Genomic DNA, 21,591 nt, shown 5'->3' with positions numbered 1-21,591 from the left:
TCTAATCCATGTTTCAGTGTGTCCTTCACTTCACTCCTGAGTTGTTTTTTTCTATGCATTGGGAAATGTATCATGCTTGGTTTTCCTATTCTTAATTTTTAAAAAAGCTAAACACATCCATCACTCAGCATTTCCTATTTATGAGAAAGAGTGATTTAAATTTTTCCAACATGGTTTGATATGATGTGTATTGTAACCAGAGGTCACTATTTGTTCACTTTACGTTCTTCACTCTCCATTTTTAGAAAAATGACTTATTTATTATGTAAAATGCCTTCCATAATGACGTTTGGGACTGAGTTTTTTTTTTTCTAAAATGGTCTTGACCTAGGAAGGCTTATTATGAAAATTTAAAAATTAAAAATTTAATCAAATGCCCCTCATCCTTCAACAGATAAATAGTAAGATCAGAAAGGGTTTGAAGGGAAACTTGTAGAGTCAAAAGGACTTAAAAGATGTGACAAATTTTGTTTTTAAAAATGGGCAAGACAAAATCCTGTCTTGGGTGATTTGGGAAGCATCCTTGGGTGATAAAACTATAAAGAAATGCAAAATATGATGACTTAAAAGTAATCTATAAATATGTTGCGAGTAGTGCATAGAATGAACACTCACTCAGTTTATGACAGAAACATTTTGGTATTTGTCCGTGTTCTAATTTTTAAAGAAAACACAAGTGAAATCAGATTATAGGCTATAGGTACGGATTTTAATTGTTGCTAATGTGACAGTGCTGAGTTCTTAACAAAAATATATGGAATTTTTTCTCAGGTATGGACCTAACAGAGATACTAGCTAGAAAAGTGACCCTATTATTTTTTTTAATTGTGAAGTAAATTTATTATCACTTTGTTTGCTATTTATTACTAGAGTCTCTATGTTAATTATGGTTTTATTGCTTTTCAGCATAACTAAGACCTAAGTCTTCTGTTGAATTCTGCTTGATTTTGTGATTTCTTTTGCTTTGGTCATTAGTTCTGTGTTATTGAGCAGCTTCACTATGCCATGCCTTGCACTAGGGCTACAGTGGTTAAATACAACAAGGTAACCCTGCCTCTAAGGATCTCCCAGGACAGAGTCTTGAATAGTAAGTAAAAATAATGAGTAAGGATTCATTATTTTTGCTCTTAAAGTTTATAGAGCTCCATCTACAACGGCATTACTGGGGCCTATGGCTTTATGCATTTCGTCCCCATTTGGTGGGATTTTGTCCAGCGTGGTCTCAGCTGAATCTTCAATAGGGAAACCTCTGAGCTGGGCCCTAGGGGATTGTGCAGAGCCTGGTGGCAGTTGTGGACAACTTGTGAAAGCCTGAAGCTGGAAGCTCACTGCTCATGGGTGACCTTTTTCTTGTATGGCACAACCCTTCACATTCCTAACATACTACCTTGAAAGACAGTTTATTGCCTCTTAGGAATTCCAGACATCATCGGAATCACTTGTTTATATTATTTTTCAAAATAAAATTGAAAATGCACTTTTTGGAAGAAAAATGAACCTGTTTATTTAACTGTGATGCCTTGGACTTTTCTAGGTGTTGTTTCTTTAATTGAAAATTCTGTCTGGAAACGGATTTTTCATCTCCCTTCCCTTCTCTCTAGTTTTAAAAGGGGGAAAATTGGAACATTCTTTCCAAACATTTTAATAGAAACAACCCCCAGAGTGAAATCTATATGAAGTCTTTAATTATTTTTATTATTATTCTATTTTTATTCTCCTATTAATAATTGTTGACTTCCTGCCTATAGGAAGTCAAAAACTACAGTATAATATCCATTTGGTTGCACAGTCACTTTTGTAATCTAATTGCAAGATAAAAATAATTTTAGGAAATAATTAATTTTTCTAAAAGGCGTCTCTAGCTCCTAAAAATTCTATCGGACATTCATTCATCAGACACTTCTTTATAATAATAGTAGCTCATGCCTTTTGAGCACTTACTCTGTGCCAGGGATTGGGCCTCCTGCAGGATCTACAAGGCATTCAAACTGCTCTTGGGCATGAGGGTGAATAACACAGCTTTTGGCCTCCAAATGCTCAAAGATGGAGAGTATGCTGTGGGGAGAGAGGTTGAGACAGACACATTCACAGGAGGAATAATTACTGAGTGATAATGGAAGTGCATACAAAGCCTTTGAAAGTAACAGAGAAAGAGAGGGACATGCTGAAAACTCTTTAATGTTTACATTTGTTGTTAAAATTCATCCAAAGCAGCCAATCATATCTACCTTCTCTGGCATGAAAGTCCAAAGTGATTACAGTGGACGGTGTTCAAAACTCCACCATTGACACCATTTCCTTTCCCTTCTAGAAGGGGAATGTAAAGGAGAAAGTGAAATTTGTTCTTGAAAGCAGGATACCTAACATTTACATTTAAAAGCAGCCAAGTTTGTGTTTTGTGGATTTAGGGATCTTACAATTCTTGTATTATCAACTGGTGACTTTTCTACGGGAATCTTTCGGAATGATTTTATGTTTTGTTTCAGAAATATGCTTCCCTTGACCCTGAATTATGACAGTGGAGATATATAAATCTACCCCCAACCTAAAGCATAATGCTGGTTGTATTTATTTTCTCTTTTCAGTGTATAAAATGTAAAAGAATACAGAATAATTGCCACATACAGTACAAATACCAACTCCTTCTTCAAAGAAACTTTGTTTAAATATCGAGAAACTTGGGTCCTTAGTACCGTTACTTAGTATACAGCATCCCCTCATTATAAACATTCCCATGCCTCCCAGTGTACTCCTGAGGCTTCCTTAAGATGTATGGATTGGCTTCTTTTCCTTTCGTATGGCTGAAACCTGAGAGTAGAGACTCAACACAACTGAGGTTCCTAAAAGTACAGACGCTTGGGTCCAGCCAAGTCTTGATTCAAGTTAGAATTCCCTGGCTCTTTCCTTTGTCAGATGCAAACACTGCACAGCCTGGTGTCTCAGAGCCTAAGACTTTGGGTGCTTTGTGAAAGATTCTTTTACAGATGCCCCTGGAAAGATGTTGCAGATAAAAGATGATTGGAGCTCCATGTTCTTGGTCAAGATAGATGATCTGTTACAAGAATTGGGACCTGAGTTTAAGCCTAACTTAAAATAGTAACATCTGTCAAATGTTAACCATGCCATTATATTTGAGAGGAAAAAAAAAAAACTTTTAGGAGGAAAAAAAATGCCCTTTAAGAGTGTGGGGAAGTTGAAACCGCACTATCCCAGTCGTGTTTTATTGTAGTTATTGGAAATGAATGGGACTGGTATACACACCTACTGGAATGGGTCGAAATAAAACGCCTAGCCAGCTCTCCTCTCCCCGAGAAGCCCAACCTCCTGTGGTCCAGATTTTCATATTCCTCCCAATTTGCCCCAGAGCATGCTGTGACCCTCATCCATCTTTTTTGCATTTAACAAAGTTGTAAAGGGATTTATATGCTTTCCATTAGTCTTAGCAAAGCTGCTGTCATGAATATGTAATAGAGAGCACAGTTTGTTTTTTTTTTCTTTCTTTCCCAGCCCCCCGCCCCGACTTGCCCGTCTCTTTTGCCAGCCAGGAGCAATGTAAATATCTCAGCCTCACACCCCTGGCCCGATCCCAAAGTGGCACTGGGCTCTCTCAATTCAAAGCCTTGACTCCGTAAGGCAAGGACTGGTTTTCTTTCTTTTTTTTCTTTTTCTGCACCGGTTCTCCCTCCTTGTTCTCTTTCGGTCTTCTTTCCCCGCTGGAATTGCTGTCCGTTTCTCGGTGGCTTGGGTGGCGCGGGGACCGGCGTGCGCAGGGCTCTGCTTCCGCCAGGTCTCCCGCGTCCTCCTCTCCCGCTGCAGACCAGCCGCCCCCTAGTACCCCCGGCCGGTCTTTTCCTTTGAACTTCACTGAAGAACAATAGCTGCCCTGCAACTTCGCTGGGGCTCCCTTGGATGCATTCCTGATACTTGCACGGGTCGCTGGTCTTTTTCTCTTTGCAACAGCAAAAAGGATGAATGTCTGGGACAGAAAATGACTTTTGAAGACGCTAAAAGATTTACCGTGTCTAGAGCAACCTCTGAACTGTGTGGTTATCTCAGAAAAATGCACTTTTCCTACTGGTGGCTTAGATCGTGTCTCATCCGTCTACCTTCCTTCCCTTCCTGCCCTGATGCCAGCGTTTACTCAGGGCATTTCCCCATTTGGTTCTCACCCCGTCCCACCCTCCTTCCCTTCCCCTTTTTCCTTTATGTTTTATCTCCTCCTGGGCCCGGGGAATGAGAGGCTCGCAAAGGCGAGGATCTGTCGGAGGGAACTGAAGTATTAAATCCTTCTCTGCAGGGGAAGGTTAAGGGCACTGGAGCCCCTTCTCCCTCCCAGTGAAGTCAGGCCTGTCTGAATGCCCCATCTCCAGGTACCTGCCCTAAAGGTTTGCTTGAAAGATTGGACCAGGAAATCCATACAAAATGTTTAATGTAGTATTTGACTATGGTAGTTGCTCAATAAATATCAGCTATATGTTATAATTAATGTCATTATACACATTGACTCATTTTTCTGAAATTCCTCCTTGTGGTCTCAAAAATTCATATGGCTTCTAAATCTTTCCCATTTAATTAATTTTTAGTAGAATGGAATAATGTTAGAGGGACTGAGCTAGATTCTATTTATCCTTTACATGTACAAATATAGCTTTTTCTTTTTTTTGCATTGGTTAAAAAGCTGAAGAGTATGAACGTAGATTTTTCTTTATTGGCTTCAGATTTTCACTTTTTGGTTTTTCACTTTTTCCATGTATCCTGGGCCTCTCCTCTCCTTCCTTCTACCTGTTGGATCAGACTTTAATCTTGGTTCTTTTTGATGTGATTTTACCCATTAAGCACATTTTATAAAACCACAAAAGTAATCTTTCTTCCTGGTCCAGAAGGCAGAGTATTTCGCTGGTCATCATACCTCTCCCACTTCCTCTGTGTCTAACAGTAAAAACTCACTGTGCCTCCTCGTACTTTTTTTTGTTTTGTTTTGTTTTGTTTTTTTGTTGTTTTTTTTTTGCTCACGCGGGCCTCTCACCTCTGCGGCCTCTCCCGTTGAGGAGCACAGGCTCCGGACGCGTAGGCTCAGCAGCCATGGCTCACGGGCCCAGCCGCTCCGCGGCATGTGGGATCTTCCCAGACCGGGGCACGAACCCGTGTTCCCTGCATTGGCAGGCGGACTCTCAACCACTGCACCACCAGGGAAGCCCCCTCCTCGTACTTTTAACTGCAGACACTATTAAAAGATGTAACATCACCGCAAATACAGTGTTCCGAGTGATAGCTAATTTATCTTTTAGTTTTCCCAGTGAAACTTCTTGTAAATCTCACAGTGGAACCAGGCCTGTGTGTAAGTCAACTTTATTTTAGGATATCCAGGGGTTGTTTCTTACAGAGTGAGAAAAATTTGCTGCAGTTTAGAGAAGGTTACGAAGCAAATGCTTTAGGAGTCTGTGTTAGTCTGCCCTTAGGCTCCTATGGAATCATTCTGTTTGCCTTCCAAGGAGGAGACTCCTGGTAATTGTTACCTGATGAATTCAGTGCATCAACCATGAATGCACATGGAGGAACTGAATGGGAACTCTAGTAAGATTTACCTTCTGGGAGCTTATTCATCTGCAAAAGCTAGAAAAACATATAACAGGCCTTGGATATGAGTGGTTCCCTCTCTCTTGAATGAATTATTTTTACTAGATCTTGGATCTTAAGTGCTTATCTATCTCTGATGAACGCCTACCACCTCGTGCTTAATTGATGGGAGTATTGCTTCTTTTCTCTTCGGGTAACCTAAAATTTGAATCAGTTAGCTTGCAGGTAACCTTAGCTCACTAATTCATAGTGTAGTTGTAATCAACTAAAATCTCTGAAAGATTTCTACAAGGACTACTAATTAAACATATCCGCTTCTTTCCTGTTTGGTGGACTTAACTACATACATTTCTAGATTAAATTTCTTCTAAATAGATAAGCCCCCAAATTCCATCTGATGAGATAATTTTGGATTCTGCCCCTGAAATCCATCCGTTTCCTCTTTCTCAGCTTCAGGCTTCCCTCCAGTTTAGTCAACATACCACTCAGGTCTTTGATGGCGATGTTGACAGAGCAATGGCAGGTAGGAGCCCTTCAGTTCATCTCTGTAGCCTTTCTTGCCTTGAGTTGACATAGGCCCATTAGTAGGTCCCTTTGGGTTAGTGTTCCATTAAGTGTTTTCCTCTCCGTTTCTTTATCACGCTATGAGGCTGACTGGAAAGATCTTTTCAGATGCCTTGCTCAAATCTTGACACGCTTGGGAACAGATGTTGGTATGATTAGGCTGGATGAACAGAAAACATGTATAGCCAGATCCATCTCTAGAATAAACCAATTTCCACATTGCTTTTGATCTCTTCCCGTTCTGTTTTCCATAATTGACTCTTCACTGCAAATAATAATTAATGTGATGTCAAGAAGTGCTGAGGGTCTGGTCACCGGGGACCAGGGAGGTGGGAGAGAAACAAAAGGGGTCTCTTCCTTGGTGTAAGTGAGAGTCTTGCTGGGTCAGACAATTAGGTAACAATGTAAAGCAATATAGAATAAATGCTAAATGATGAAGAGCAGATTATAGGCGTTGTGGAATGGGAAAAAATTATAGGATGTGATTTCTGATGTCTTGAACGAATTTTAGAACTGTTTCATGCAAGCGTCTCTTCTCTATTCTGAGGCTGTTCACTGCCATTGAAGCTTTTCTGCTTTCTCGAAGCAATGATAACGGTTAACGTGTTCTGAGTACTTACTTATGTCAGGAAATTGGTCTAAGAACTTAATGGGTCTCAACTCATTTGATCTCCACACACCTTGGAGGTGGATATGCTTCTTGACTTCATTTTATGGCTGAGGAAACCAAGGTGGGGAGGCTCATACCTGCCCAAAGTGAGCTCTGATTAATTCCTTCCTCCTTTTTGCTAGGAGGGTAGGTGGCGACAGGCGGGGTTGCATTCTGGGCGAGGGCCTGAATTTATATATATATATATATATATATATTTGAAGTATTTATTTATTTATTTATTTTTGGCTGCGTTGGGTCTTTGTTGCTGTGCAGGCTTTCTCTAGTTGCGGTGAGTGGGGGCTACTCTTCATTGCGGTGCGGTGGCTTCTCGTTGCGGAGCACGGGCTCTAGGCGCGCAGGCTTCAGTAGTTGCAGCACTTGGGCTCAGTAGTTGTGGCTCATGGGCTGTAGAGTGCAGGCTTAGTAGTTGTGGTGCACGGGCTTAGTTGCTCCGCGGCATGTGGGATCTTCCCGGACCAGGGCTCACACCCGTGTCCCCTGCACTGGCAGGCGGATTCTTAACCACTGTGCCACCAGGGAAGCCCGAGACCCTGAATTTTTAATCCTGGCTTCTTTTTACCTACTTACCTGTGTAGGTAGGACCTTGGGCATGTTGCTTCACCTGTCAGAGCTTCTTAGTTGTAAAATGGGGCAGGATTGTTCTCCGGATTTAAATACCTTCTATTCAATAGATGCTCAAGGAATGGGAACTGTTGTTTATTAAAAGCAATGATAAGAATATCATTATCACACGCTCCACCCAAAGAGACCTGTTAGAATTGTAGAGAAAAGGAACATGTCTGTCTTGATAAGGTTTTAAACCCCAGTACCAAGTACAATATTAGTCCTCTGTGGAATATTGTTGGAAGGACGGATGGAAGGACAGAATAGGACAGGGATCAGAAGCGTTCCTGTAGCGGGCAGAAGCCGTGTCATTTGCCAGTGGAGTTATTCTTAGCCTGAGTCATCGTTTGTTCATCAAAACAGTCCTTCTCTTAGCCTTACCTTCCACCATTTGTGATGGTAATCGTCACCACCTGACTTATTTTTTTTGGGAAAACACAAGCAAACAAAGCTGTCTCTTTCTGTCTTGGAGATTTTAACAGTAAAAACTCACCTTATCGTTAATTCCTGCCTTGTAATCCAGACGATAGTAAAGGACGTTGTACCATCACAGTGTGTCAACGCACACAAAGAACAATAATTTTACCCCATATGAATACATTGTCTCAAGGAAGGTACTATCATCAGATGGCAATCTATAAACATGGCCCCTGAGACCAAGCGCTGGCACAGTTATTTATTCTTCAATTATTTATTCCATCCTAAAGATGGGAATGCTGACGGATACTGCAAAATGCACTACCTACCAATTTATAGGAATTGAGTGACGGACGGGATCTTTGGCAGACTGAAGTCACTTTTTATTGACACTACTTTTATGTATTCAAATTTTGCACCTTAAGTATGTTGGCAACACCCACTTAGATGACTAACATGAGAGGCAGTTTTGTTCATAAAAGCTACTTCAAAGCAAATAAATTAGCATTTAGTCTGAAAGGGTCAGATCTCAAATGGAGGTTTTCAAACAGCCTCAGGAACATTCAAATCACATGCTTAATATTTTATATGGGTTTATATTTAGATTGGATATTTTACGTAAAGTCTTTTTGCCCTTTTTAGTGCTTGGACCTCTTGAGATCCCTTTTCTAGCTGGTTTGGAGAGAACAGTTACACTTAGCCTCCATTTGCAGTAAGTAATTTCAGTTTAATTTACGTCAAGGGAGATTACCAGAAAGTTCCAGCCTTTGTGTCTTTTTCTCCAATTAACTGCATTGATAGGTACCATTCTTGTGGTTCCGATATATTATTTGTACATGATAAAATATGATTCCAATGAATTTGCACTTAGCAGCCATAGAAGAGTTAGTTTGGACTTAAGTCCTGAAGTTTAAGAGATTATTTATATCTGTATTGATACTGGAATCCAAAAATGGAATCTTTCCCCGATAGTAAGGCTTTCTTCAGAGATCAGTTTCAATTTTTCTTAAATCAGTTATTTTCAGTTTTGATTTTTCAAACTCTTGGGTAATCCCCAGTTAATCTCACTTTCTAAGATTTCTAAAAGAAAAGTAATTTTAAGTTACATTTGCTTTAAAATATCCTTATGCCAAGCACTGATTGATTTGAGGGGATTGATTACATAAACAAAAATCCTAAGGAGAGAGAGAACTTCCAATATCTTAGTAGATTTTTTTTTTTTTTTTTTTGTGGTACGCAGGCCTCTCACTGCTGTGGCCTCTCCTGCTGCAGAGCACAGGCTCTGGACACGCAGGCTCAGCGGCCATGGCTCACGGGCCTAGCCGCTCCACAGCATGTGGGATCTTCCCAGACCGGGGCACGAACCCGTGTCCCCTGCATCAGCAGGCGGACTCTCAACCACTGCGCCACCAGGGAAGCCCCCCAGATACATCTACTTTTGACAAAAGTGACAGTATGTAAATGATCATATTTTTCCTTTAAAGCTACATTCTCATGGGTATAACAGATATGTAAGGCTATCATCTAGTTCATCAGGTTCTTGTGAGTATTAAATTAGCTAATATAGTACAAACCTTTGTAGTGGGCTTGGATCATAGCTAACCTGTAGGGAAAGATCATTGAATTATTACATTATCACCAGAGGTAGGCTTTCATCCTGGGTCTTATCATTTCCAAGTCCTGTGCATGGTACAGAGTGGTAGATTAAAATAACCCTTTCAAAAACGCCTGTGACATCGCTACAAAGAATCTTTCAACCCTTCTGTGAAGTTTTTTCCTGATAGTGAACTTGGCCGTAGGTTGTCCGTTCTTGGTGTCTGTTTGATTTCTGCCATACCTCTTTTCCTGTCTGTCTCCACTAACTCCCAACCTGTAGTCCTTCCAGATTCTCACTCTACCACCTGGACTTTGCCGAAGTGTAATTTTCACTCCCTTTTCAGCTACACAGGAGAATTTTATGATTTGCAAGTGGGAAAGGGTGCTAGGTTTGCGAGATGGGCCTCCAGCAGGAGTTCTGAGATAGCCAGTCCAGAGAGGAGGAAATAGAATCAGAATGACAAAACAGAAACAGACGGGAACTGGGCTGAACATCACTTGAGCAGGCAGCTGTTAGGGACTGATGCTGCGGTCACAGGTGTGAGGCTGCCCTTTGGTTCTGTTTGAAGAAACCTTAAGCTGAAAGTGATGATGGGTTGCTGCCTTGCTTTGTGTAAAGTGTTACACGTGGTAAGTTCACCTAAGCTACAACATCCTGACCAAGGCAAGTCCTGGGCAAGATCTCCCATGGGGAGATCTCCGTGGCTTACTTCCATCCCACTCGTGTGTCCTTTCTCATTCTCTCGTTTCATCACACTGTTTGCTTCTTCCAGCGACTCCAACCTGTGTTTCTCCGAGTAAGAACTGCCATTTAGTGGATACTTGCTAGGAACCAAATAGAGTGCTGGTGGGGGGCATCCGTGGGGAGTCCTTCCCAGCAGGCTATCTTGGCCTTGTTTACATGGTGGCAGTGTCCCAAGAGGGCAGGAGTGGAAGCTGCAAGGCTTCTTACAGTTTTGGCTTGGACTGAACAAATAACAACAGCAAAACAATAATAGTAATAGTAATAATGCAAACAACTCTTCTAGGAAGTTTGAGACAAATCTCTTTCTTGTCCATGGAATATCAAAAATATTTACCATTCAAGATTATTTAAAAAATTGTTTTATAAGCAGTGTCTGTTGGTGTTCAGGCAAATGCACTAGGAATAACATGTTTTTGGAACACATTCTGCCACCTATAAAAGAGGCAATTTTTTTTTCAGATACAGGTGTTATGCAAGTTTATCAGTTCTAGTTTCTGTTTATCTTTAATGTTACTGCATTATCCAAACTATATAACATATGGATAAAAACCAGTATGATCTTTCTCTAAGACAGGTACGATTTCAGAAGTGCATCTACCTTTTTGAGCTTTCTTTCAAGATGCCAGGAAGAGGCTGACTGCGTTAAGAACCCAGACTTTGGAGTCAGCCAGACCTGGGGTCCAGCCCCATGCAACTTTGCCGAACCTATTTGCTTAGCTACAAAACGAAATTGATAGCTCCATGAAAGTCTCTATAAAGATGAAATGAGAGTGTGTTTCTACAGATGGGAATACATGGCGGGGGTGCATCTCAGGTAGTCAGAGAGTTTTAGTCGCCATTGTTATGGTTACAGAAAATGCTCTGCAAACAAGTCTCGGTGGCTACTTCTTGTAGCTGGTGATTTACGCTCACCTTCCACACTGAGGAAAGAAATGATTTACTTCCTTTTCATAGTTGTCACTCTGTTGATCCAGCCCTGCAATGCTTACAGCATGGGGCTCATGATAACATTGTGATCAACACAAATGGTAGCAAGCTAAAGAGAGTTTAGCAGAAGTAGCCCATGTCAGGATAAGGTCTCTGATTTAACGTGCAATTTCTGAAAACCAGCCAGCATGTAACTGGCCTTATCCCTGCTGAGATAAGATCTCTGGATAGTTGCTTTGCAATTTTAGTAATTGGGGGAGGATAATGCCCATAATTTCCAATTAGTATTGATCAGATTGCTGCCTCAGTCTGAGATGAAACCCCTTTGTCTCGGTCCGATTTCCTTAGCTGTGATGGGCATAGTTTAGTTTAAGACTAGGCTCAGGGATGTGCTGGGTCCACACTGGCCAGTTCATCCTGCTAGTGTGGCCTGTTTCGTTCTCTTTTTGTTCCTTGCTTCTTCCATCTAGTGTAAACTACATCTTAAGTCAGAACTGCCATTTTCATGAACACTTGCTGTGAGCCAGACATTGTGCTGGTAGGAGTATACAGACTCCAGGAGGAAAGCCTCCGACTGGTCCACGTGGCAGCAATGTCCCAAGAGCGTAACGAGTGGAATCTGCAAGCTTCTCACAGCTTAGGCTTGAAAGTCTTACGATGTCATTTCCACTACATTCTTTGGGTCCAGGCAAGTCACCTGGCTAAACCCAAAGTCAGTGAAGGAGGAGATTTCTCAAGGTCATGCGCGGAGGGAGAGAATTCTCATGACGGTGTCGTAAAACAAAGTACCAGAGACTTAGAGGTGGCAGTTACAATTTCCCCACGTGGCTTCATCATTTATGAGCAGACAGTTGTCCAACAAATATTAGATGGCAGAGCATCTACGGTATTAGGTTTTAGTTTTAAAACTTTTTCAGAAAGTTCAGCTCCATCTGCAGGTAGGTGATTAGCACATCCATAAAATTATCTAATTTTCAAACGGGTGTGGTGGAGAAAAACTTTTAAGACAGTTCAGGACAGTAAGCTTATTAGAACTAGATGTGGACCTAGTGTGGTCTTTAGAATCTTTCAGTCCAGTTTCTTCTCACCTCCTTCTTATGAGCTTTCCTTCTCTCCCAATGTGACAGGTGAGACCTAGAGAGATTTCAGTCCCATGTCCAAGGTCAGGTGGATGTTTAGTGATAGAGCAAGGGCTTCAGCCCCTTTCTGCAGCTCCACCGTCCAGTTGGAAGAATTGGGACAAGAGGAGTATTAAAAAAGGCCCACCCACCAAATTTTATCTTCCTAATTTTCTCTATACACCAATATGCTCAAATTCTTAAAAACTTATCTTCGGCTGTGCTTGGCTTGCAAAATGTGTGTTTAAAACCACCTTTTTTTTTTTTTTTTTTTTTTTTAGCAAATCCCCAAGGAGTAAGTTCAAATGTCAAGGTTCTTTTTTTTTTTTTTTTTTTTTTTCGCGGTATGCGGGCCTCTCACTGTTGTGGCCTCCCCCGTTGCGGAGCACAGGCTCCGGACGCGCACGCTCCGGACGCGCAGGCTCAGCGGCCATGGCTCACGGGCCCAGCCGCTCCGCGGCATATGGGATCCTCCCAGACTGGGGCACGAACCCGTATCCCCTGCATCGGCAGGCGGACTCTCAACCACTTGCGCCACCAGGGAGGCCCTGTCAAGGTTCTTTTTTTCCCCCCGCTGAATGCCTTAACACAGTATGCAGTTTTATAACACATACCAGATTCTCAGATCTATTTGGTGAAGACTGTGAATTCAAACTCTTAAAAATATTCTGACTTGAAGCTGGAGAAGAAATAGAGAATGGACACAACTTTGTGAAATCATGGTGGTCCTGGTCTTTCTGGTCTGTTGGTTGCTACCATTTAGCTCCTTGCATCCACTTTACAGAGTCTCTGGAATGTTATTCTTTGAATCCTGGGGAATTGAGAGTCTTTTCAAAGACTCCGTCTGCAGGCATATTTTAAATCATATTTAAAAGCTTGTAGCTCGGGCTTTTTAAGTGTATGCTGTTTGTCTCCACGTAATAATAGTAATGTAAGAACTGAGAAGTAAATCCTTCAAGTAAAATCTGCAGCAAAATGGTCTCCTGAATTGGGCTTGTGGTCTCACAAGCGAGGCCAGTGGGAAACTGAAGGCCAGAATTTGTAGCGAATACTGCAGGGTTATCTGTAAGCGGGTTTTTAGTCTGTCTTGGTTAAACAGCCTCCTCCATCTTCCCACAGAAAAGTCAAGCAATTTGTTTTCAAGACCCAGAAGAGCAAAACATCTATCTGCCTGTGGTGGGAACATCAGCAAATGTAGTGAACTTGGTGGTCATAGCAGTTGCCTTGTTTCAAATCTGTCCAAACTGTTATGGTATGATTAGCACTTCAGCTTAGGAAAATGCCTCATCCACTTTTGTGACAGGTAGAAAAATAACTAAGTAGCTGCTTTCATTGAACATTGCAAGCCTTGTTGAGGTGTATACCTTTCATACAAAACCCTCCATGTACTGCAGTGGAAAATACCGGTTTGTGATCATTTTGAATGATGTGTGATTGCCTTGATTAACACTATAGTTACTAAGCAGATAAGCACTTCTTTGTTTTAAAAGGGAACTTGATTTTTTTTTTTTTTTTTTTTACTATAACTGCCAGTTGCTTAATCTCTACCATCTTTAGTCTGTTTCAGAGAAAAAAAGAAAATCTACCTAATCTGTGCTTGTCAGTGATGGCAAGTTTTCAAAGTAACTGAAATTAAAAAAAGCAAAAAAACAAAAAACCCCAAAACTCTATAGAAGCCATCATTGGTCAAATGTTAGCATTGAATTTTTCCTGTAAGATAGAGATGAGACATTTTCTGCTTCTGTTTTCTAGATTTGCATGCACCCTTGATGTTCCAGAAAGCTAGGCATCCATATTATTTTGAGTTTATGAATTTATAGTAACCTAGTAATAGCTATGGGGTGGTTAGGCCTGGAGGGGATGGGTAAGTAACAGAAAAATGGTAAGCAGCGTAAATTGTACATTCTTATTTTTCACAGTCTAGCATACAGTTTCCCTGCTTTCTTCAATCCACATATAGTAACTTCCTTCCTGAAAACACTGGTCCAATTAGGCCAGCTCCTTATTTAAAAGCTTTCTGTGCCTGGCCCTTTCCTGTAGGAAAAAAAAATCAAACTTTGAGGAATGGTTCTTTCTAAATTGGCCCCATTCTTCCCAGGTCGCCTTTACTTCTATTACTCATGAATGTCTCACATCCCTGGGCTGGTAACATGCTATTCTTTCTGCTTTGAATGCCCTGAAAAATCCCCACCTTTTACCAGCTGGTAACATTCTGGTGATTCATGTAGACTTAGGTCAAATGTCCTCACTTTGTTGAGTGTTGAGATCATGCCCCAGGTAAGGCTGACCTGGTCAGTTCCTCCTCTGCTTCCTGAGCCCTTGAGGGAGTGTTTTGTAAAGCGTGACTCGCTCTGTGTTGGAAGTTTGTGTCTACAAGTCGGCCTCCCTCCTGTAAATACAGCTAATGTTGGAACTGTAGGCCTGCCAGGGCTTGACCCATATTAGACCTCTGCCTGAATATTGAGCAAGTCAGTGAATGACCTTCAATGGAGTAGTTTAGCAACTCCAAGTTTACTCTGTGTCAACCACGGAAGGATTGTGGAGATGTAGAGACCATCATGACCAGGAAGCTAGAAAAAATTCAATGAATGTGTGTAGCCGTCTCTTCAGTTAACCTCTAAGAATGAATGAATGCTACCTGAGAATTGTTTTTTGTTGTTGTTGTTTTTTAAATGAAAAAAAAATTTTTTTTAAATAAAGCTCTACCATTACAAGTTATTTTTTCTTCTCCATGTTTCCTGTGGAATTTTTTTTCCTTTCATTATCAAGATAATAACACTTGGGAGTTTTGAAATCTTAAAATCCAATCAAAGCATTTGATCAGATTTTTGTCCTGTAAAATGGGGATAATGTCCTTGCTACTACTAATTTATCCTGAGGGAGACAGAATGGAAATACTATTTGATCTCCAAATCTATGTAGATGAACAACTCAGTTTATTGGACTTTTTGCTAGAAACCAGCCTGTGCTTTTAAAACCTTGGAATGTTATTCGGCTGATCAACTAAACATATCAGTATCTTACTTAGCTTGCTCCGTCTTAGCTTTTCACACTACCCCAGAGACCTCGCCAATCCTGCCCCTCACCCCACAATGAGCTAAGGCAGTCCTGGCGAATTTACCTTATTTTATGTTTGAACATTTGGGTGGAAAGCTTGGGGTATTGAACCTTGAGGGTTATGAAATGGGTTTAGGTGTGTAATGAACCACACCATGATTCTACACAGATGGATAGTTTTATTAGCACCTTTTCTAGGAGATGTATCTGCTGGTTACTCATGAACCAAACACAAACCATTTCCAAATTGCATCGCATACAACCCCCAGCTTCAAGATTCTTGATTTATAAACGTCTCTGATTCACTGGAGTGGCTGCCAAGGAATCCCCTGCTTTGGTTGAATGTGCTTTTGATTTTGGCATGAGTTGTCTTTGTTGATAATAATAAAACAATAACAGTAATCTGAGCCTCTATGGAATGTGTGTGCCAGCCCCTCTGCCAGGTGCTTTGCAGGCAGGGTTTAATTCGTCCTTACTGCAGCGCTCTTATAACGACTGATTTTAGATGAGGTACCCATGGCAGCGAGGAGGGAGGTAGATGACCCCCAGTTTGCCGGCCACAGTTTGCAGAAACGGACTTTTTTGTGGAGTTTCTGTGTGTGTCTACAGAGCCACTGCCTTCTCCTTTCAGGCTCAGGCATCTTGCCTGCAAATCACTTTCACTTGAGAACATCTGTTGTGTAGCCATTTCTGCTTTTCCTTTCACCCTCTTATGACGTAAAGAAAGAGAAAATGATACTAGGCAGTATTTTTAATAATAACAAGCAGATATACGTATATCTTCCTCCAATGGCTCTCCTCCGTGAAGAATAGCAGACGTGCTTCACAGACTCTTGACGGTGTGATTTTCACCTGCAGCAGCTGAGCTGGGTGGTGGTACATCTTGCTCTTGGATGTGTTGATACAGCCCCTTCATTGCTCAAGGTATGTATCTCTTAATCACCTCTCCTTTGACATGAGGGCTATGCTATACTAGGACCTGGAAACTGTAGGCCTTCCCAGCAACCCAAAAGGTACATGGCCCTTTCTGCAGAGACTACTCAAAACCGTAAGTCACCAACTGAGAAACATCCTAGGGTGAAACAACTGACAAAACTCAAACATCGTATAAAGGTTACCTCTTTGAGCTCCGAGGCCCATGAGTACTGGCTTCTTAAGAATACAGGTCGGTGGCTGCAATCTGGAAGGTTCTCAAGGCCCTAGCAGGTGCTGTGAGTGGAGTGCAGGGTGGGAAGTGAGATGGCAGTCCTGCAGGAAAGTGGGGCTGGGGCAGGAGGGGGACAGGATCGTCAGGTCTTTCAAGGAGAGGTTGGAAATGTGGAATTTTAGGGGGAATCTCCCAAGTTCCAAAAATTGGAACCAATTCAACCATTTGAAAAAGTCGGAAGGCCCAACCAAACATTCCTGTGGGCCAGAATCAGCTTGCAGGAACCCACTTTGTGACCACTGGTTTAAGACATGTTGATAAATGGACTTATTGGTACTTGACTAAATGGAACGTGAGAAAGATTTATCTTTTGGGTAGGAACAATTTGTAAGAAGGAAGTCACTTATGCATTATTACTCAAAAGTTGTTGAGGTGCAAAATATTAGAAACCTAGCTGTCTCGGGGCACTTGGTGCCTGGTAGAGAGCCATCGGGGATGATGATGTTACTTTGTGAAGATCTGCAGGGGTTAAGTATGGTTCTAGTGTTTGGATGGGTCATATGTGTGGGGCTGTAGAAACTTTTTTTTTTTTTACATCTTTATTGGAGTATAATTGCTTAATAATGGTGTGTTAGTTTCTGCTGTATAACAAAATGAATCAGTTATACATATACATATGTCCCCATATCCCCTCCCTCTTGCGTCTCCCTCCCACCCTCCCTATCCCACCCCTCCAGGCGGCCACAAAGCACCGAGCTGATCTCCCTGTGCTATGCGGCTGCTTCCCACTATCTATCTACCCTACGTTTGGTAGTGTATATATATCCATGCCTCTCTTTCGCTTTGTCACAGCTTACCCTTCCCCCTCCCCATATCCTCAAGTCCATTCTCTAGTAGGTCAGTGTCTTTATTCCTGTCTTACCCCTAGGTTCTTCATGACATTTTTTTTCTTCTTAAATTCCATATATATGTGTTAGCATACGGTATTTGTCTTTCTCTTTCTGACTTACTTCACTCTGTATGACAGATTCTAGGTCTATCCACCTCATTACAAATAGCTCAGTTTCGTTTCTTTTTATGGCTGAATAATATTCCATTGTATATATGTGCCACATCTTCTTTATCCATTCATCAGTCGATGGACACTTAGGTTGTTTCCATCTCCGGGCTATTGTAAATAGGGCTGCTATGAACATTTTGGTACATGTCTCTTTTTGAATTATGGTTTTCTCAGGGTATATGCCCAATACTGGAATTGCTGGGTCATGTGGTAGTTCTATTTGTAGTTTTTTGAGGAACCTCCATACTGTTCTCCATAGTGGCTGTACCAATTCACATTCCCACCAGCAGTGCAAGAGTGTTCCCTTTTTTCCACACCCTCTCTAGCATTTATTGTTTCTAGATTTTTTGATGATGGCCATTCTGACTGGTGTGAGATGATATCTCATTGTAGTTTTGATTTGCATTTCTCTAATGATTAAAGATGTTGAGCATTCTTTCATGTGTTTGTTGGCAGTCTGTATATCTTCTGTGGAGAAATGTCTATTTAGGTCTTCTGCCTATTTTTGGATTGGGTTGTTTGTTTTTTTGTTATTGAGCTGCATGAGCTGCTTATAAATTTTGGAGATTAATCCTCTGTCAGTTGCTTCATTTGCAAATATTTTCTCCCATTCTGAGGGTTGTCTTTTGGTCTTGTTTATGGTGTCCTTTGCTGTGCAGAAGCTTTTAAGTTTCATTAGGTCCCATGTGTTTATTTTTGCCTTTATTTCCATTTCTCTAGGAGGTGGGTCAAAAAAGGATCTTGCTGTGATTTATGTCATAGAGTGTTCTGCCTATGTTTTCCTCTAAGAGTTTGATAGTGTCTGGCCTTACATTTAGGTCTTTAATCCATTTTGAGCTTATTTTTATGTATGGTGTTAAGGAGTGATCTAATCTCATACCTTTATATGTCCCTGTCCAGTTTTCCCAGCACCACTTATTGAAGAGGCTGTCCTTTCTCCACTGTACATTCCGCCTCCTTTATCAAAGATAAGGTGACCATATGTGTGTGGGTTTATCTCTGGGCTTTCTATCCTGTTCCATTGATCTATCTTTCTGTTTTTGTGCCAGTACCATACTGCCTTGATTACTGTAGCTTTGTAGTATAGTGTGAAGTCAGGGAGCCTGATTCCTCCAGCTCTGTTTTTCTTTCTCAAGATTGCTTTGGCTATTCGGGGTCTTTTGTGTTTCCATACAAATTGTGAAATTTTTTGTTCTAGTTCTGTGAAAAATGCCAGGGGTAGTTTGATAGGGATTGCATTGAATCTGTAGATTGCTTTGGGTAGTAGAGTCATTTTCACAATGTTGATTCTTCCAATCCAAGAACATGGTATATCTGTCCATCTATTTGTATCATCTTTAATTTCTTTCATCAGTGTCTTATAATTTTCTGCATACAGGTCTTCTGTCTCCTTAGGTAGGTTTATTCCAAGATATTTTATTCTTTTTGTTGCAGTGGTAAATGGGAGTGTTTTCTTGATTTCACTTTCAGGTTTTTCATCATTAGTATATAAGAATGCCAGAGATTTCTGTGCATTAATTTTGTATCCTGCTACTTTACCAAATTCATTGATTAGCTCTAGTAGTTTTCTGGTGGCATCTTTAGGATTCTCTATGTATAGTATCATGTCATCTGCAAACAGTGACAGCTTTACTTCTTCTTTTCCGATTTGGATTCCTTTTATTTCCTTTTCTTCTCTGATTGCTGTGGTAAAACTTCCAAAACTATGTTGAATAAGAGTGGTGAGAGTGGGCAACCTTGTCTTTTTCCTGATCTTAGAGGAAATGGTTTCACTTTTTCATCATTGAGGACGATGTTGGCTGTGGGTTTGTCATATATGGCCTTTATTATGTTGAAGAAAGTTCCCTCTGTGCTTACTTTCTGGAGGGTTTTTATCATAAATGGATGAATTTTGTCAAAAGATTTTTCTGCATTCATTGAGATGATCATATGGTATTTTCCTTCAGTTTGTTAATATGGTGTATCACATTGATTGATTTGCGTATTTTGAAGAATCCTTGCATTCTTGGGATAAACCCCACTTGATCATGGTGTATAAATAACCCTTTTAGTGTGCAGTTGGATTCTGTTTGCTCGTATTTTGTTGAGGATTTTTGCATCTGTGTTCATCAGTGATATTGGCCTGTAGTTTTCTTTCTTTGTGACATCCTTGTCTGGCTTTGGTATCAAGGTGATGGTGGCCTCGTAGAATGAGTTTGGGAGTGTTCCTCCCTCTGATATATTTTTGAAGAGTTTGAGAAGGATAGGTGTTAGCTCTTCTCTAAATGTTTGATAGAATTCGCCTGTGAAGACATCTGGTCCTGGGCTTTTGTTTGTTGGAAGATTTTTTATCACAGTTTCAGTTTCAGTGCTTGTGATTGGTCTGTTCATATTTTCTATTTCTTCCTGATTCAGTCTTGGCAGGTTGTGCATTTCTAAGAATTTGTCCATTTCTTCCAGGTTGTCCATTTTATTGGCATAGAGCTGCTTGTAGTAATCTCTCATGATCCTTTGTATTTCTGCAGTGTCAGTTGTGCTTCTCCTTTTTCATTTCTAATTCTATTGATTTGAGTCTTCTCCCTTTTTTTCTTGATCAGTCTGGCTAATGGTTTATCAATTTTGTTTATCTTCTCAAAGAACCAGCTTTTAGTTTTATTGATCTTTGCTATCGTTTCCTTCATTTCTTTTTCATTTATTTCTGATCTGATTTTTATGATTTCTTTCCTTCTGCTAACTTTGGGGTGTTTTTGTTCTTCTTTCTCTAATTGCTTTAGGTGCAAGGTTAGGTTGTTTATTCGAGATGTTTCCTGTTTCTTAAGGTGGGATTGTATTGCTATAAACTTCCCTCTTAGAACTGCTTTTGCTGCATACCATAGGTTTTGGGTCGTCATGTCTCCATTGTCATTTGTTTCTAGGTATTTTTTAATTTCCTCTTTGATTTCTTCAGTGATCACTTCATTATTAAGTAGTGTATTGTTTAGCCTCCATGTGTTTGTATTTTTAACCGATCTTTTCCTGTATTTGATAAGAAGTCTCATAGCATTGTGGTCGGAAAAGATACTTGATACAATTTCAATTTTCTTAAATTTACCAAGGCTTGATTTGTGACCCAAGATATGATCTATCCTGGAGAATGTTCCATGAGCACTTGAGAAAAATGTGTATTCTGTTGTTTTTGGATGGAATGTCCTATAAATATCAATTAAGTCCATCTTGTTTAATGTATTATTTAAAGCTTGTGTTTCCTTATTTATTTTCATTTTGGATGATCTGTCCATTGGTGAAAGTGGGGTGTTAAAGTCCCCTACTATGGATGTGTTACTGTCGATTTCCCCTTTTATGGCTGTTAGTATTTGCCTTATGTATTGAGGTGCTCCTATGTTGGGTGCATAAATATTTACAATTGTTATATTTTCTTCTTGGATCGACCCCTTGATCATTATGTAGTGTCCTTCTTTGTCTCTTCTAGTAGTCTTTATTTTAAAGTCTATTTTGTCTGATATGAGAATTGCTACTCCAGCTTTCTTTTGGCTTCCATTTGCATGGAATATCTTTTTCCATCACCTTACTTTCAGTCTGTATGTGTCTCTAAGTCTGAAGTGGGTCTCTTGTAGACAGCATATATATGGGTCTTGTTTTTGTATCCCTTCAGCCAATCTGTGTCTTTTGGTGGGAGCATTTAGTCCATTTACATTTAAGGTAATTATCGATATGTATGTTCCTATTCCCATTTTCTTAATTGTTTTGGGTTCGTTATTGTAGGTCTTTTCCTTCTGTTGTGTTTCTTGCCTAGAGAAGTTCCTTTAGCATTTGTTGTAAAGCTGGTTTGGTGGTGCTGAACTCTCTCAGCTTTTGCTTGTCTGTAAACGTTTTATTTTCTCCATCAAATCTGAATGAGATCCTTGCTGGTTAGAGTAATCTTGGTTGCAGGTTTTTCTCCTTCATCACTTTAAATATGTCCTGCCAGTCCCTTCTGGCTTGCAGAGTTTCTGCTAAAAGATCAGCTGTTAACCTTATGGGGATTCCCTTGTGTGTTATTTGTTGTTTTTCCCTTGCTGCTTTTAATATGTTTTCTTTGTATTTAATTTTTGACAGTTTGATTAATATGTGTCTTGGCATATTTCTCCT

The 21,591-nt window shown here is 40.5% G+C and overlaps 1 protein-coding gene across 1 annotated transcript in view; it reads left to right on the top strand.

Annotated features, from left to right (window-relative positions):
* The window catches only part of EXT1 (exostosin glycosyltransferase 1), a 304,394-nt gene that overhangs the window by 38,496 nt on the left and 244,307 nt on the right, over positions 1–21,591 (top strand). The window lies entirely within an intron of this gene.

The sequence above is a fragment of the Mesoplodon densirostris genome, chromosome 13 (genome assembly GCF_025265405.1).
Source record: "Mesoplodon densirostris isolate mMesDen1 chromosome 13, mMesDen1 primary haplotype, whole genome shotgun sequence".
In the NCBI taxonomy this organism is placed as follows: Eukaryota; Metazoa; Chordata; class Mammalia; order Artiodactyla; family Ziphiidae; genus Mesoplodon; species Mesoplodon densirostris.
The sequence above is the reverse complement of the archived record's forward strand: the minus strand, read 5'-3'. Positions and strand labels throughout refer to the sequence as shown.